The sequence below is a fragment of the Zootoca vivipara genome, chromosome 14, assembly GCF_963506605.1.
Source record: "Zootoca vivipara chromosome 14, rZooViv1.1, whole genome shotgun sequence".
In the NCBI taxonomy this organism is placed as follows: domain Eukaryota; kingdom Metazoa; phylum Chordata; class Lepidosauria; order Squamata; family Lacertidae; genus Zootoca; species Zootoca vivipara.
The window spans coordinates 40116553-40124201 of NC_083289.1; positions in this window are offsets into that span (position 1 = coordinate 40116553).

Below are 7649 nucleotides of genomic sequence, written 5' to 3' on the forward strand. Positions count from 1 at the left end.
TTCAAGAAGGATACTGACAAGCTGGAACGTGTCCAGAGGAGGGCAACCAAAATGGTCAAAGGCCTGGAAACGATACCTTATGAGGAACAGCTTAGGGAGCTGGGCATGTTTAGCCTGGAGAAGAGAAGGTTAAGGGGTGATATGATAGCCATGTTCAAATATTTAAAAGGATGTCATATAGAGGAGGGTGAAAGGTTGTTTTCTGCTGCTCCAGAGAAGCAGACACGGAGCAATGGATTCAAACTACAAGAAAGAAGATTCCACCTAAATATTAGGAAGAACTTCCTGACAGTAAGAGCTGTTCGACAGTGGAATTTGCTGCCAAGAAGTGTGGTGGAGTCTCCTTCTTTGGAGGTATTTAAGCAGAGGCTTGACAGGCATATGTCAAGAATGCTTTGATGGTGTTTCCTGCTTGGCAGGGGGTTGGACTGGATGGCCCTTGTGGTCTCTTCCAACTCTATGATTCTATAATGGGTTGCTTTTGCAACCCAGAAGTCATTCCATGTCCCACAGCAGCTGCAAACAGAGGTTTCTCTGTTAGTTGCTGTGTTTTTTTTTAATCCCACAACCAAATTCTTTGAAACTCTTGTTCAGAAGTCTTTCAAATTCCAAACTTCTCGGTTTGTTTAGCATCAGAATTAATATGTCTACTTAGAACAGAGGTGAGGAACTTCCAGCCCATTGGCCAAATTTGGCCCAACACTGGTCTCAATTTGACCCAAGAGGCCACTTCCCCAAAACCACACCCATCTGCCACACAGCTGGTGTCATATGTGACATCAGGTGTGCGGCAGGTAGAGATGTTGCTGGATCAGCTGCAAAATGGCGTTCCCCATGGGGAACTCAATCGTGCAGCCCACCCATGCAGAAGTTGTTAGAAGATGCTTATTTCCCCCATAGAACCACCATTTCCAGTGTGCTTTAATAATTCAGTTCCCCTTCCCAGGGAATTTTGGGCACTCTATCTCTGTGAGGGAATAGGGTCTCCTAACAACTCTCATCACCCTTAAACTACACTTCCCAGTATTTTTTTTGTTTGGGGGTGTGTGTGCCATGACTCTTAAAGTGATATAATACAAGTCATGGGTGGGGATCCTCAGGCCTTGCTAGCCTGGATGGAGACTCGAGAGGCACATCCCCGGCCTGTGCCCCCTGGAATGTTGCCCTGAAGGAAATGTGGCCCTTAAGGCTGAAAACATTCCCCACCCCTCTTCTAAGGTCTGCTCCCTTTGTGTGTAAGCAGATTGTTGTCTTTCCTAATATAAATCACACAAATCAGACCAGACTACGCTGAACTCAGCTCTGTTGACAGCTACCAAACAGCTAGTTGTATGCTTCCTATATGCAGTAAAGTTTCCCCCCCACCGGTGCAAGTTACTCTTGTCTGATCACAGTAAACCAGAGCTGTCAGATTGCCTGTGTTGGCACCAATTTGGTGCAGCTGGAGATCGAAGAACATGGTTTTTACAGTTGCAATATGGTTGATACAGCCCACGAGGCCTTGCTGTTTGGATAATAATTACCTCCTATTGACAACAGCTGAGCTTCTCTGAGAAGCGCACAAAATCAATGCGCTGGGCATGACTAGCTGGATGACAGAAGCTCCCTGTATTACTCAGGAGGAACTTTCCAGGGGAAGATCAGACCAGACTGGCTGCTTCTCCGTTTGACTGATGAATAAACTTATTAAGTGCCTGACAGGGTGCCCTCCAGAGGAACCATCTCATCTGCCGGCATTACTCGCACAGAGTTACAACAGCAAGGTAGCGGTTATGTTTTAGTCATGAGTGCCAACAAGTGGTTTCAGCAGGATCTTTCCAGGGGAAAGAAAAGACTCCGAGCCTGCCAAGTATGTGGAAGGTACTGAAGGAATGCACATGGCACTAGGTAGGTAAACAAGCAGTCACAACGTCAAGGGACTTGGCACAGAGGCGTAGCAAGCCCAGGTGATACCCGGTGTGGATCCCCCCCCCCCCCAGCTGCGGCTCTGGTGAAAATTGAAAAACATGAATTGGGGAAAAAAACCTAGGGCTTACAGAACAAAACCGACTTCAGATATGGAATCAGCATTGAAAGAACATATAAGAAGAGTTGAAAAATCTCATGCAACAGAAAATAAAAAAATGTTTCCCAGTGGGGGGTGCCGAGTGTCACCCCCCCCTCCAGGGTGGCACCCGGGTGACCCGCCCCCATCGCCCCCCCTTGCTACGCCACTGGCTTGGCACCAGAACCTAGAGAATGCTGGAGATTAATTTCTTTCCATTTCAATGAAGGAAAAAGGAAGATGGGGGAATGACAAGACAAACAAATAAAGGCAAGGCAAGGTAAAGGTGGCGCTGTGGTTAAACCACTGAGCCTAGGGCTTGCTGATCAGAAGGTCGGCGGTTCGAATCCCTGTGATGGGGTGAGCTCCTGTTGCTCAGTCCCAGCTCCTGCCAACCTAGCAGTTCGAAAGCACGTCAAAATGCAAGTAGATAAATAGGAACCGCTACAGCGGGAAGGTAAACGGCGTTTCCATGTGCTGCTCTGGTTTGCCAGAAGCGGCTTTGTCATGCTGGCCACAGGACCTGGAAGCTATACGCCGGCTCCCTCGGCCAATAATGCGAGATGAGCGCGCAACCCCAGAGTCGGTCACGACTGGACCTAATGGTCAGGGGTCCCTTTACCTTTACCTAAAGGTAAAGCAGAAAGGGGTTAACAACCACAAGAGCAGACAAAAAGCCAAGAGAGGAGATTTTGTTCCTGCAGAGAAAAAGACCTGTGCCAAAGGCAAGGTGGACCTGGAGGTCAGGGGGGGCTCCTTCTCCTCCTCCTTGCCTGCATGCCACAAAAGATGCCTCTCATCCCTACAGATCTCTCTCCATAAAAAGTGGTGAGCAGAGCAGACACACGAGCCATGAGATAGAGACAGATGCAGGCAGAAGAAAAAGGCTGGGATGAATCTGCAGCTTCTGCCTGCGACCATCTCTGGAATTGGTGTGGTGTGGGGATTGTTTCCAGCGGCAACAGTAAGGGAAGAAGAGGGAAGGGAGCCAATAAAAATAAAAATAAAAAACAGGCAGAAGCTGCAGGTCCATCCCAGCCTTTCATGCTGCCTGCATCTCTCTCTCGGTCTGTTTCCCTCCTTCATCCCTTCCAGCTTTGTGGCTACCCCACCACTGCTTCTCCACAGGTTGTGGGAGCTGAGGTAGCTACTCTCCCCTCTCCTTTGCCACAATCCCCATTTAACAACACCATTAAGGGGTGCCTGGGCACCCATGGCACACCCTGTGCTGGAGACTTTGGACCAGGGGTTGGCAACCTAAGGCCCATGGGCCACAAGCAACCCATGGGGGTCGTTTAACTGACCCAAGGACCCCCACCGCCCGCTCAGTCAGCTCCTGTGTGCCATGCTAAACCAGCATGGAGCAGAGCAGGGACTGCCTTCTGCGACGCTGGCTGGCTTCCCATTGGCTGCAGGAAGCTCCTGCAGCCAATGGGAAGCAGCACACACCTCCTCCATGTCAGAAGGAGCGCCAGAAATAGCATTTGCACGTGTGTGCATATATATACACACATACACACATACACACATATACATATACATATACATATATACACACACAGTCACACTCCAGCCCACCGCGGCATCTGCATGAACCAGCCCAAGCCACAAAAAACTTTACCAACCCCTGCTTAGGACAATGCAAATAAAGACAAATTAGCTTGCCTTTGTAAGCAAAAAGGAAAAACCTTCACCCTTCCCCTTCCACCTCGTTGTCCGATTACCTCTCCACCACTATTTTCCATCTAAAACAAAGGAGAGCTTCATTGCATATATGATGGTTTGTAATAAATTGGTCCTCTTGAATAGAACATGGAAAGCTATTTCAGATCTGACTGTTGAGGTATTGCCCAGTGCCTCTCCAGGTATATTCTGCAGAGTGTCACTGATGGAATAAAAATGCATTGGTGGTGGATTCATCCTCCACTTTATCAGTTGTTCTGTGATGCTTCATCCAAGGTGGAGAGGGGGGGGGTCTTCACTGTCTCCTGTGGAAAGGAGTTCCATAGTTTAACTATGTGCTGCAAAGTGCTTTCCTTTGACCTGAATCTGCTAATCGTTCAGCTTCAATGGTAAAAGAGGGTGGGATTTCTAGTCCTCCAAGATTCGGAGGGCGCCACGTTGGCCACTCTTGAACTGCTTCGCATCCTTTCAAAGCAGCTCCAACCTTCACCTCAAATGTCCACCGCTTGCGTGTGCTTGTTCTTGAAGAGGTTGGGGGGGGGAGGGATGGTTTCCTGCACACAATGACCACAAAAGCATCTTCCCTCTCTTCCTTGTGGCAAGAACTGACATTTTATACATTAGTGGGCATAGTTAATGCAACTCCTAGGAAGGAAGGGCTATTTGAATTTAATTCACTGCTGCACCCTTAGGCAAATGAGATCTTCACTTGTTTTCTGCTCCTTCTCTGTTTGCAAGTATGTTTCCTGCCCCCTCCCCATAAACAAATAAAATCAACAAAACTGTAAGTTTAAAGAAAAACCACCCTCCTGCGACTTGACATTTACAATGCCTTTAAAAGAAAAAAGTTGTCCGTCTCAAAAGCATACAGAGAAAGTACAGTACCTAAAAAATATGTCCCTGTTTTCTGATATCCAGGTTTCCTGGATGTTTCAACATCAAATTGAAATGATGAGCTCATTATCCCTTGACATGTTGGGGGGGGGGAAGCATCTGTGCCTTCCTCTACATAAAGAGGAGCCTCCATAAAACATGGAGAGAGACAGCACTGAGCCAGCTTGTTTACTGCAGGGGAAGGGAACCTTTTGCAGACTGAGGGCCGCATGTCCTTCGGGGCAACCTCCCGAGGGCAACAAGCTAGTGGTGGTGGTGGAGGCCGGAAGCAAAAGTGGGCAGAACGACAAGTTGTAAATCTTGTCTTCTGTACAGTAGGCTCCGCACACAGAGAGAAGAGGGTACAGCTCTCTCTCCCACATCCAGACGAGCAAGACTCACGATCAGAGTTCAAGGACAAATTCCAGGCAGGCAGGAACATGGCAGGTGTGATGTGGCACAGGTGAGAAGTGTGATGGAGGATGGGATGCAGCCTGGAGAGAGACCCAAGGGGTCTTTGGCCTGAGGTTCCCCACCCCCTGGTTTATTGCTCAAAGCAAGTATTCTTCAAGGAAGATGCAGCTATATTTGGCCCATCAGCAAATTCCCCAGCGTATGTATTTGTGGCTCAGTGCGAGGGTTTTTCCCTCTCTCTCTTCTGAATATCACCTTTATGCCACATTTTTTCATACATAACATTCTTAGGCTTCCTAATCCAGTTCTGCTCTTTGTATCTGGAGCCAGGGCTGGTATGGCTGCTGTGTACCTGGGGAATGTGAGGGGGGTGGAGGGGTGGGAATCTCTTGGGGGCCCAGCTCTGCAATTATTATTCTCCTTCGAAATACTAAAATGGAAGCGTTGTCGATTCCGGTTGCTGTGGTAATATTCTCCATGCCGCTCCTCCGTGGGCTGTGTCGGCCCACAGGCCCTGTAAGATTCTCTAACTTAGCGCTTTGCTTTAGTTTCTTTCGGCTGAGGGGTAAGAAGTTGTCACCACATGCAAAAACTCGTGGGTACTGTCCACACCATATATTTAACAGCCATGACTTCCCCAATGGAATTCTGGGAACTATTGTTGGTTGAGGATGCTGAGGGATGTTAGCTCCCTTTTTCGCGTGCCTGGTGGCCATGTAGCGTTGTTCATAAGTTCTGGTTCAAAGTGTCCAATGCCATCTCCACCACCGCAGGTCAACAGCTAAATCTGGACACTTTTCTAGCCCCGATCTCTTGAGAAATCCCCCTTAATCCAGCTTGTCTTCTTCCTTCTGATGGTCACTAGACTCACAATAGCTCAGCAGCGGGAAATCACTTCTGAATTGCCCCTGGAAATCTGGATCAAGAAAGACTGAGGGATAGCTGTGGGATGTAATCCACTGGGAGCAGTCAAGTACAACATTCCTTGTTTTCCTAGAGTGGACATACAAGGGAATGTTTGGTCCAGCCAGTCGAAACTTCCTGTTCCTCCTGGCCTGGAGCATCCTTCCTTGCATGTGACTAGTGGGTGGGCGTGACCTTTCCAAACCTGGTAAAAGGCCAAGGCATGCTGACATTCTCCTTTTCCATCTTCTTTTCGTCCTGGGAACTTCCTGGAATGAACTGCTGGCTGCCAGCCAAGCAGTCCCTCAGATCATCTACCTCAGGCATCCCCAAACTTCGGCCTTCCAGATGTTTTGGACTACAATTCCCACCATCCCTGACCACTGGCCCTCTTAGCTAGGGATCATGGGAGTTGTAGGCCAAAACATCTGGAGGGCCGCAGTTTGGGGGTGCCTGGTCTACCTTATGGGGTAAACCTGTTTTTACACGTTTAACTTTAAGCCTAAAGCCTGCCTTCAGGGATCACACTGTGCTCTGCCTGATCGTGAATAAACTTTCTTTTTATTGCTTATGAATGGTGGTGTCTTTATTCTTTTAGGAGGGATACAAGGGGTCTTACCAGGAAAACATTAGAACACATGACAGGCCAGATTGAATTGTGTACTATCTTAAGAAACTCACATGAGTTTGCAACTAGTTTTCTGCTATGTAAAGGGGAATGCACTCTTCTAAGTAAAGGAACTTTCTAGCGCAGGTTAGGAAGGATATTAATAAACAATATACCCTCTCCTGCCACCCTGAACATAGCTTTGTCGCAGCATTTAACCCAACGAAGGAGAGCAACAAGAGGTATTTCTAAGAAAGGCAAGTTTTATGGTGCAGGCTTCCCCCTCCCCCCCCCGTTAACAAGAAACGGCACATGTGCATATCTCAAACTCCAACGGGGCAGAGGGGGGCGTTACTCCTAAGTAATCTCTGAGGGGTACAGATTGATTTACTATGCTTCTGTACATGGCAGGTACCATTTCTACAATTCCATGATTTGAATGCTTGCTTTAGTTTAACTGGGTAGTTTATCTGCATCACATGAGCAACGGGGTCCAGAGATGAACTGGCATTTAACAGACGAGCAAGACTCACGATCAGAGTTCAAGGACAAATTCCAGGCAGGCAGAAACATGGCAGGTGTGATGTGGGACAGGTGAGAAGTGTGATGGAGGATGGGATGCAGCCTGGAGAGAGACCCAAGGGGTCTTTGGCCTGAGGTTCCCCACCCCCTGGTTTAACATTTAACACAGCTGAGAGTTTCAACCAACAGTTATAGCCAATGTAATTGTTTCCCACACTTACTTTCTTTTTTGCCAAAAAAAAATAAGGAAGGAAGGGAGCTGGAACTTTGCCCGAATCATTTGCTAATCAGCCAAACATTGCTATTAGAAACCCAGCCCAAGATTCCCAGTGCATCATTCTTTGTCCACACACACATATTACACAACCAGTCAATCTCCTTTGCTAAACATATCTCCTCAGCCCCCTCATCCTCAGCACTCTGCCAGGTCCCTTGCACAAGCACTTAACACTGAATTAATTAGCACATCAATGGCTGCCTCTTTCCCATTAGTAAGTTCTCATCTGACACTAATTCTCTTTGGGGTGGGTGGGAAGGGAGCCTATTTAGCCCTAACTCATGTAATGGCTTCTGAAAAGTCCTAATGCAATTAGAGAAGTGCAT